This window comes from Lepus europaeus, chromosome 14 (assembly GCF_033115175.1).
Source record: "Lepus europaeus isolate LE1 chromosome 14, mLepTim1.pri, whole genome shotgun sequence".
Lineage (NCBI taxonomy): Eukaryota > Metazoa > Chordata > Mammalia > Lagomorpha > Leporidae > Lepus > Lepus europaeus.
Genome location: NC_084840.1, coordinates 14,058,076 through 14,069,098, shown reverse-complemented (window position 1 = coordinate 14,069,098; position 11,023 = coordinate 14,058,076). Strand labels below are relative to the sequence as shown.

At 41.3% G+C, this 11,023-nt stretch overlaps 1 pseudogene; it reads right to left on the bottom strand.

The window, feature by feature from the left end:
- Nucleotides 1-6,573: 6,573 nt before the first annotated feature.
- LOC133774086 (U2 spliceosomal RNA) lies at nt 6,574-6,711 on the bottom strand (annotated as a pseudogene).
- Between the last annotated feature and the right edge of the window lie 4,312 nt (nt 6,712-11,023).

The following is an 11,023-nucleotide window of genomic DNA, read 5'->3' as shown; positions in this document are numbered from 1 at the left end:
TGTGGCACAGATTATTTCTTTTTGACTCACTGACGTGTCTTCACATACAATATCTGCCAATATCTTCACATACAATTCCTACGTCACTGGCCGATCCTGGCAGCTTTGTCACTAACCCTCCATAGACCTCAGTACCAAGGCACTGCCCTCCCCTTCTCTGAGTCTAGTGTCTGTTTGTCACAAGACTTTCAACTAAATACCATTTATTTGAAGACTCCAACTTTACTAGTCAAGCAATAAGCCACAACGTCATATTCATTTGCATGTTGGACCAGTTTTGTGTCTAATAAGAACCTTGAATTTAATGTTTCCAAAATAGAATTAGTCTTCACCTCCAAACTTGCCTCTTAATGGCATCTCAACTGATTTTCAGGCCAAAAATCTGAGTTACTCTTAATTCCTTGCTTCCCTTTATCAAATGCATTGTCCAATGTATCAGCAAAACTGGAAGGATCTATCTTCAGAATATGTCCCAAACAAAACACTTGTCACCTACTTCTTGGCTCACTACTACCAAATTGCCATCTGTCAACAGTACGTTATATCTTGATTGCACTGTGAAAAATGAGTACCAGATAACTATCTTTTTCTTAAACTCTCCATGGCTTTCAGTCATGCCCAGAAAAATAGACATATACCCCTTTACCCTTGCTGTGAAGGGGCCACATGATCTGGAGCCACCCATGGCCCTCCTTTTGTAGCCTGCTCTTTCCCTTGGCCCATAGTCTAGACACACTGTCCTTACCATTCCTCCACTAGCCAGCACAGGTATTGCCTAACACGTGTCATCCTTTTCCTTGATCTGGGCATGACTGGCTAGCTTTGTAAATGAAAATCTTACTGCTTGATTTTCCCAGATCAGGAGCTCTGTAAGGACAGAGATTTCACCTATTTTGATCAAAGCTTCATATTTGGCATCTAGTTTAGTGCCTAATAATTTCCAGATGGGTGGATCACTGAATTCACAATTTACTTGAATGTATAAATTTTTATATTTTAATTCTTCTTGAGCAAGAATGAGGGCAAAGGAAAGATAATGTTGAGGATTAGTTCTATCAAGGCATAGTAGCTTGGTAACTGTTTCACCTTAGGTTTGGTGATTATAATCATTTCCTGGAGTTGTACAAAAATGATCACTGACAAATTCTTTTAAAAAATAATTTCTGGGGCTGGCACTGTGACTCAGTGGGTTAAAGCCCCTACCTGCAGTGCTGGCATCCCATATGGGCACCGGTTCAAGTCCAGGCTGTTCCAGAGCAGGTGTCTGGGCACCTGCTATCCACTTGGGAAACCCAGATGAAGCTCCTGGATTCAGCCTTGCTCAACCTTGGCCATTGTGGCCATCTGGAAAGTGAGCCAGTGGATGGAGGCTCTCTCTGTCTCTCCCTCTCTTTCTGTAACTATCAAATAAATAAAATAAACCTTAAAAAAAAATTCCAGGACCGGCATTGTGGCACAGGTGCTGTTATGATGCCTTCCCATATTAGAGCAACAGTTCAACTCTTGGCTGCTCCATTTCTTTTCCAGCTTCCTGATAAAGCTCTGGGGAAAGCAGCTACGATGGTTCAAGTACTTGGTCCTTACTATCCATGTGGGAGACCTGGATGGAGTTTTAGGATCCTGGCTTCCACCTGGCCCAGCTCTGGCTGTTGTGGCCATTTGGGGAGTGAATCAGCAGACAGAAGATCTCGCTGTGTCTCTCTGTGTCACCCTGCCTTTCAAACTTACATTTTAAAGTTCTTCATGGTAGCTGCTGACATTCTGAGCTATCTTTGTGGAGACTGTGTCATTTAGCAAAAGGGGCCAGTACTCTGGCATAGAAAGTTAAAGCTCTGCCTGTGGTGCCCACATCCCGTATGGGAGCTGGTCCGGGTCTGGGCTGCTCCAATTCCTTCCGCCCACTGCCCCACCCTGCTGGTTCACAGAACCTGAGCAAGCTTTTAGAGTACTTTGGAGCAGTGTTCTGCCTCTTCTGTGAGGGTCTTGGACTGCAGCATCAGTCTCAAGTGGGTCCCAGCAGCCTACAAGACCATCAGAAGCCAAGAGTCTAAATGTCACCAAGCTTTTTACCCTCAGTATCCTTGCAAATCCCGCGCCCTTTGAAACCTGCCTCATCCCTTTGATAGAAGCTGGTGGCTGGCAAGGAGAGAGCCTAGGTCACCAATCCCTCCCTACAACCCTGCCTACTCCACCCAAGCCTCCCCAATTTTCTGGCAGAAAACCACTATTTCTGAAGGAAGGAGAGTATAAGTAGGCCTCGCATTGGGTGGAATCCTAGTCTGCTTTGAGTTCTCCAAATATCATATTTATTTATCTGTTCTCTTAGGAATAAGGCATCTTTTAAAAAGTATCCTTTGTTTATCTGGTTAGATTGAAAAAAAACATTTATCCCTGGTAGAAATATGTTTTATTCCTAACACTACTACTCTGTATGTCTTTTTTCCCCCCATTTCTCATGTCCTTTGCTGTGATGTGGATCTGAGTGTGGATGTTGAATAATCCCCAAATCCCATGTGTTGCAGGCTTGGTTCCCAGAGTGGTGTCATTGGGAGTGGGTTGAACCCATAAGAGTTGGAACTTAGTGGGAGGACGCTAGGTCACTAGGGTCATGCCCCTTTGAGGTAGTTCTTAGGAGGGGTTTAGAAAAGACTGAGTTTGGACCAGCCTCTGTCTCTGCTTCACCAAGTGATCCTGTGCGCCCTCCGCCCTGCACCCTGACCCGAGACAAAGCCCGAGCTGTGCCATCTGGACTCTGAACCTCCAAATCTGTGAGCTCAATAAACTTCTTCCTTTATAAGCAGTGTGTCTCGGGTATTTCATGAGAGTAAGGAAAAACTAATAAATCCATCAGGAAGAGGGAAGTTCAAGTAGAAAGCAATGAGTCTAGTAGGCCCTGACATAAACCAATTACCCCAAGCTGCCCTGAAAACTGGGGAGTTCAGAAAGTTGCTTCTCAAACTGGCATTGTTGCCCAGATTGCTCCTCAGATACGATCCGGGTTCTCCTCTGTCTTGCCTGGGTTTGTTCATGAGAGACTGACTCTGGGGGAGATTCCTTCTCTAAGAGCATCGTTGGGCATTTGTACTTTGGGGGGGGGGTGTGAGACACCATCTTTTGGAATATTTTGGATCAATTTTTCTGGCGTTCCATGGGTTTCTCTCAGCCTAAACCTGAATCTTCCCCTTCTCTGTGCCAGAGCTGTTCATCTACATGCATTTCTGCTATGGTGCAGACTGTGTCCTTCTTCTTATTTTTTCCTATTTATATTTATTTATTTATTTGAAAGGCAGAGATACAGAGAGAGGAGAAAAGAGAGAGAGGTCTTTTATCTGCTTGTTCATTCTCCAAATAGCCGCAAATGCCAGGGCTGGGCCAGACTGAAGCCAGGAGCCAGGAGCTTCCTCTGGTTCTCCCACATGGTGCAGGGGTCCAAGTACTTGGACCATCTTCTGCTGCCTTCCCAGGCACAGTAGCATGGAGCTGGATTGGAAATAGAGCATTTGGGGACTGAACAAATGGATGAGAGAGCTCTCTCTCCTCTCTCTCTCTCTCTCTCTCTCCCCCTGTCCCTCTCCCTCTCCCTCTCTCTGCCTTTCAAATAAAATGAAAAGAAATAAAGTTTTAAAAGAAGATTTCTGAAGCTGGCACTGGGGCATAATGGAGCTGCTGCCTGAGATTCTGGCATCTCATATGGGCACTGGTTTGAGACCTGGCTGGCTACTTCTGATAGAGCTCCCTGCTAGTGTACCTGGGAAAGCAGCAGAAGATGGCCCAAGCCCTTGGGCCCCTGCATCCATGTGGGAGACCTGGAAGAAACTCTGGGCTCCTGGCATCCACCTGGCACATTTCCAGCCATTGTGGCCATTTGGGAAGTGAACCAGAGGATGGAAGATCGATCTCTCTCTCTCTCTATCTCTCCCTCTCTCTCGAAAACACCACCATTCAAATAAATAAAAATAAACATTTTTTAAAAAATTAGAGATAGTGTAAGTGTATATATCATGTCAGTTTAATAGTGGAATAATATGCAGTGATAACAAATGGTCAAGTAGCACTGTGTTAATTCAAATGCAAAGATGTTTATAACATATCGTTGAGTGGAAAGGCACAATACGTATGTTCAATCTGAATTGTTACACAATTCATATAAAAATATATGCCATGTATTATACAAGTGTATTTTTTAAAGTTTCTTAAAAGATAAAATAAGAAATTATGAGCTTGGGCCTGTGTTGGTGTGTAGCAGGTTAAGCCTACACCAGCCTCCCATATGAGCATGGGTTCAAATTCTAGCTGCTCCACTTCCAATTCAGCTCCCTGCTAATGCATCTGGGAAAGTAGTAGAAGATGGCCCAAGTGATCTGGTCCCTGCCCCTACATGGGAGACACAGATGAAGCTCCTTGCTCCTGGCTTCAGCCTGGCCCAGCTCTATCTGTTGCAGCCATCTGGGGAGTGAACCAGTGGGTGAAATATCTTTCTCTCTCTCACTGTCTCTCCCTCTATCTCTGTAACTCCAGCTTTCAAATAAGTAAATCTTTTTTATTAAGTATGAGCCTATTTTGATGCAAGAAAAATTGAAATCCATAGTTTTTTCATAACAACATATTTTCCCATAGTATGAGAAATAACAATTATACTCTTAATTCCATTTTTAAGCACTCTGTCATCCTTCCCTATATTATTAGAAAAAGTCTAACCACTTAACAGAAGGTTTACAGTTATCAACTCTAGTGACTTTTTCTTGTGTTTATCTATATTTTCTAATTGTCCCTAATGAACATTTATTGCTTATGCATAAAGAAAGCTTCAGAATTATTGTTTAAAGGGAATCAATTACTGATTTCTACTTGGCTACACTTTTTTCAAGCCTATTTTTATGGGCAAAATCTGGATTAAAAATCCAGTCATCTTTGGAGTTGAAAAACACAGAAAAGATGCCCCATATGTGGTTAGGGCTCCACCCACACAAGAAACCTGCGTTACCATGACACAGCCCTTTTGCTTTCATTCTAGCCAAGTAATGCAGCCAATAAAGAGGCTTGGAAAAGCAGAAAGTAAGCAATAAAGTGTGACAGATACACGTAGTTATTGTATGGTAGTGAACTCTCAGGGGCATCCAAAGTTTGATGTATTGCTAAGTACCATCATTTCCCTTGGGTATAATTAAAAACTGAAAAGCTTGCCCCAGAGTCACTGATATAAATAGTCCTCGTTGTAAATAAGTATGGTTCCAACTGTTGTACTGACACCTCTGTTGTATTCCATTGTACTACGCTACAAAAACATAACCAAAGCTGATTCTGAATCAAGGTTTGGGAACAATTAAAACAGCCCAAAAGATTAATCCTAATTCTCATGGTGTAACTGTACCAATCAGTAAAAGCAACTACAACAATTACTAATCCGATTACAAATATCTCAGTAATGACAACAACAAAAGACGTTTAACCACCTGTCAGGCTGTAATCGGAAAATAAGCCCAATAAAGATATAACATTTAAATATTTCAACTGAAATGGATCCAATTTGAAAAATTCAAGCCTATTCATCCTTGTGTGAGTCCTAATTTGAACACACTGAGGAACGTCATGATGACACAATCAGTGAAAATTAAAAGCTGCATATTAACAAAGTTGACAGGGGTGTCTTCACTAGCATCTCAACACATATGTTAAACACCTACCTCAAAATGACATATTTTTGAAATTCACAGAAACTGATGTCAGATGGACTGGCAAGTCCTTATGTCAGTACATGGGACTCAGGACTTCAAACCACCCTCTGTGCCTGGCCTCCTCCTCCCTCTGCCTCCTCTTCATTCCTCATTCTCCCCTCTGACCCCACCTCCCCCTTCTGTAGACTTCATCTCTGCCACCCTCTGACCCAGCTCATCTCTCAGTGCCCTGGTCCCCTGGAACCAGCACCTCAGGCTGCAGACCCCAACTCCCCACTCTCATTCCCACAAAGGCCCCACTCTGTCCCAGCACTGCCATATACAGCAGCAGCAGCAGCTGAGCCAGAGCAGATCAAGTATTCAAAAGCAGTTATGAAAACATACCAACTAGAATGCTTATAAACTCTCCAGAACTACTGGAAAACACCTCAGGCAATGTGAAGACATTTCAAGTTTATCATTAACTACAAGAAGTGAATGTCTAGAATGGGCACATTTTCAAAACCCAGTCCTTGGATGACTTGATTCTTTGATGATTGGATTTTTGCCAATTTGGCTTTTGTTGAAATGCCATTAGCCAAATGATGCGGCTTCCAAGTTTGACAGAAACAGGAGAGCCATGAAGTTGACATTCAGTATGCCCCCAGAGGCAGAGTCAGGCCCTAGGACCTGGGCAAAAGGAAAAGTTGCCCACTCACAGCTAAGGGCACTTGGTAAGCCCAATGTGTGTGTATGATGCCAGCTTCCTGTTCCTTTTTTTAAAATTTGATTTTTAATTGATGCAAAATAATTGTAAATATTTATGGGGTACAGTGTGACATTTTTGTACATATATACATTATACAATGACCAAGTGAGGGCAGTTAGCATACTCATCGCCTATGACATTTATCATTCCTGGTGTTGAGAATATTCAAAATTCTCTCTTCTAGCTATTTTTAAATATTCAATGCAAGAATTTTCCTATAATTAAAGCAAGCTTCCTCTGGAGGCAAAAGTTTTACACTTGATCTTAGCCAAAAGGCCGAGAAGCGATGGAGGCAAAAGTTTTAAGCAATCGATATAGAGAAACATTTCTCAAAGTGTGTTATACGCCATGTCAACTCTATTCAATGTTCTGCCAAAAACCCATTTTAATCTCAAATAAATTTGGGAACTGTGGCATGCCTATCCCTCCTTTCTTGATGATTCATAACGCATTTTGTAAATTAAATTCCTGCAGTAGACCTTGGGAAAAAAAAAAAAAAAACTCTACCTAAATCCTGCCTTTATGCTGTGGCTCTTGTTGTTGCTATTCATTCTCTCTCTTTCTCTCTCTCTTTTTCTCTCTCTCTCTCTCTCTCTGATTTATTTAAATAACTCCATTTAAAGGTCATGCAAGATATGTTCTTCCACTTTGATACCTTGGGGATTAGCTGTATGCTCTTTTTTATCCTGAAGTTTCTTCGAGGGCTTCCTGATAGCAAAGTATAGGGAAGGAAGTGTGGAGAGAGCCTCCTCAAGGTTGTGGCAAACGACTCCATCATTTAGAATTACCCAAAGCTCTGCTGTAATCCAACAATTGAAATCCCACAAACCATACAATCCAAAATTCTGAAATTATCGAATTATAATTGATGCAGTGATAGCTGTAGCCAGCTCAGGGAGAACTATAGGCATAAAAAGGTGCTAATCCCGTATAAGGCCTGAAAACTGCAATATTAAGTCTTAGATTGAATACGTTAACAGAATTAAGGCCAAAGAGTCATAATAACAAAATAATGTAAGTGAGATTGTCACTTTCTCCAGGGGCCGATGAAGACCCAGAGTAAAAATAAGTTGGGTTTGATCTCCTTGGTCTGCTGTTTATCCAACTCAACCCAGACAGAAATCTTGCTGACAGTTTCAGGGCACACCTTCCAGCAGTTATAAGTGGCAACTGCTCCACTAGCCTTGTTCCCCATTTCATTCCAAATACTTATGACTTCCACGACCTCGCTCTGTCTACACCTTCCCAAAGAATTCCAGGACACCTCTAACAAAAAGGCAGGTCCCAATCACAGTCATTATTTGCCTCTGCCTTCTATATCTCATAGTAAGTATTCAAGACTTTCACCAACTTTCCTTTATGGAATCTTACTTTTTCCACTTTTCCTCTCCTTTTCTAGAAGATTTAATTTCTGCATATTAGTCTTGACTTTATTTTACTTTATTTATTGATGAATAAACAAATAGATAAATACAACTAAATAGTCAGTATTATAATCTTTGTAACTCAGTTTTAATTCCCAGTACTGCCATTTAAGTTGATCAATTTTGACTTTACATTTCCAAATTCTCAATTCTCTGGTTGTCTGGTTTTTCAAACCTTAAACGAGAAAACAAAAAAGAAACAAATGCATCTCCCTCCAGTATTGTTCCTACCCTTTCTTTAATTCAGTTTCAAATCATATCAATATAGAGTAAATTTGAGATATGGGTCATTTTATTTCCCCACTTCTTGTGTTTTGGAAATTCCTAACAACCTCATACAATAAACAATCTCCTTATTGTTGTGCAACATAAAAATGTTTTTAACTGGTACTGAGTCATCTTATTATACACTCAAAAAGGGAAAAAACCTGTAGATGTCCAATTCTGGGGGTCAAAGTATGGTAAAATACCTAAATAAATCTGTAAGTGGCTCATAAATAATTGAACAGACCAATAGGCTAGCTCAATTATACCTAAAACTGATTGCTCAGTACCCTATATTATATCATTTGTGGTAAAAAGCATTTGAAGTTAAATATAAATTTAAACTCCCTTCCCCACTGCTTATGGGTTCCACAAAGGCCTGTCTAGGGAGGTGAAATTTTCCATGCTTGGTTTCAGCCCAAAGGGGAAACCCTGATGGAGAGATGAAGAAAATGCTCTGCAAAGTCCAGTGATTTATGAAGGGTAAAAAAAGGTTTTTAATTTTATTATGAAAATTTATTTTTAGAAACATAGCTAATACAAAATAGTAATGATAAAATCTGCACATGAATTTGTTATAAACTAAGTTATCAATAATTGGGGAACTAATTTCACTCTCAGTTTAAAAAATCTACTTTGGTATATACTCAGAAGAGGAGTGCAGCTACCTCTAAAACCACACAATTAATTCCAAAGCATTTGAGACATATGGGACTTTGCTATCAAATAGGAAAACCTATTTTGGCCTCCCCTAAACTTACCTTGACTTTATTATCAGTCTCTGCTTTATGCAGAAGGTATGCAAACCTGCTATTTTGAGAGTGACCCTTGACATTGCATTTTCTGATCCAGCATTCACTGTAACAACAATGCATTTCACCGTATTCCAACTCATAAGTATGTCTCACCTCCTGCATGCAGTCCTCCCAGATTAACCCCATCTGAGAGTTCACATGACGTTCAGCCTCAAACACTCATCCATGAATCAGGCTTTAATAGTGTGTTGCATTCCCCCTGCCTTTAGATTGTAGAATTTGGATGCACAGGAATCAAATCTCTCACTAATCTTATTTCTTCCTAACGTCTTACTCAGAAGGATGACTTTGATAGATATAAGGGGACTTTGAAAAAGTTTACAGAAAAATGCAATTAAAAGATAACTTTGGGTGCGAAACAATTTGAAATCTATGCATAGCTTTTCTATATTATGCATTTTCTATGAATTCTTTGAAGACCCTCACACATACTATATATACTCATTCAATCCTGCCACTTGCTGAATTTTTTAAAATAACTTTCTTTTTTAAAGAAGACCTATTTATTTATTTGAAAGGCAGAGTTACAGAGAGCCAGAGGTAGAGAGAGAGAGAGAGGTCTTCCATCTGCTGGTTCACTCCCCCTATGGCCTTAATGGCTGGAGCTGGGCTGATCCTGAGCCAGGAGCCTCCTCCAGGTCTCTCAAGCAGGAGCAGTGGCCCAAAGAATTGGGCCATTTTCCACTGCTTTCCCAGGCCATAGCAGAGAGCTGGATTGAAGTGGAGCAGCTGGGACTTGAACTGGCACCCGTATGGGATGCCGGCAAGCAATGGCTTTACCTGCTATGCCACAGAGCCAGCCCCTGAATAACTTTCTTATAAATCCTCACAACTTCTACATTAGTGATACTATAATTGAAACAATGCAAACAAGATGTTATGATTCTCTTTAGCATATGACCATTGAAATATATGGATATCTATTTTCAAGAGAATGCTAACTCATTGTTAGCATTAGAGGATCATTTGGAATTCATATGATATAGTGTGGTCTATAGTAGGTTGGAAGTAATAAAAAGCTGTATTTTTTTTTCACTTTAAGGAAGCATGTGAATGACCTGAAAAGTCAAGAAAAATGGGAATGGTTTTCATTAAGAGAGAGAATACCTTCAATGCTGAAAGCCTTCAAAGAGAGGAAGCTGGGTTGCCAAGGGGGGTATCTCAGAAGTCACTCAGGACCTGGAAGTCATCCTCTCTGAGACACCTGCCTACCCCAAACTCCTTATTTGTCAGAGTCACTGTCTGATTTTCTAGAGCTCTTTGCTAATTTATCTCAAGTCTCTGATATTCAGGCAATTGCCAACACCTAAAATTCCTTTAAAGAAAGTTCGAATCCTCTACACAGCCATCCCTATCTCCCACTGTTAATTCTGTTTTCATATGTGTTTAAAACCCTCATTGGAACAAGGCTCTGAAGGTCTTTGGGCGAAGAGCTTTTACTGGAAAGATAAATACTTGGGAGATAATTGCTCCAGGAAATCAGAATTCTTCCTTAGTAAGGTATCATTTTTCAAAAATCAATCCAACGTGGCCAATTAATGTTTGGAGAAGAGCAGGCCTTCAGAGAGATAAATACAGCAGCCTTCTTGCCTTTGAAATAAATGACATCCTAATGCTCACAGAAGGTTCTTGGGAAATTTTTCTCTGACAGTGAAATAAGTGTATGTGATTCATCATCATGAATCGGAAGGAGCACACCCAGGTCCCTGGCCACCTCCTGCAGCAACGCACGGCTGGCAGCGGAACCCACTAGGGCGAGGCTCTCAAGGTGGAGGCTGCTCCACACCAAAACCAGTGCCTTTGTCTACTCTTTCGGAAAAGGGAGGAAAGGTGCCTGCCTCCAGCCTTGGCTCCCAGACCCCTCCACCCCATCTCACGTCCTTGGCTTTTCCAGTCTCAGACATAGCTTTGTGAGAAACAGCTAGGAGACAGCGATGGCGTAAGAGCGAGGTTTAGAACAGAGGCCCCAGCTGGAACCAGCCATTCAGCCTTTGGGTGGCTCCTCCATTTTTAGGGCCTCCAGTGTGGGAACGCATGCTTTGAGTAGACTGTAGCACGTGAGTTTCTCTGGAAAACCTGCCCTGACAAAGGCCCCTT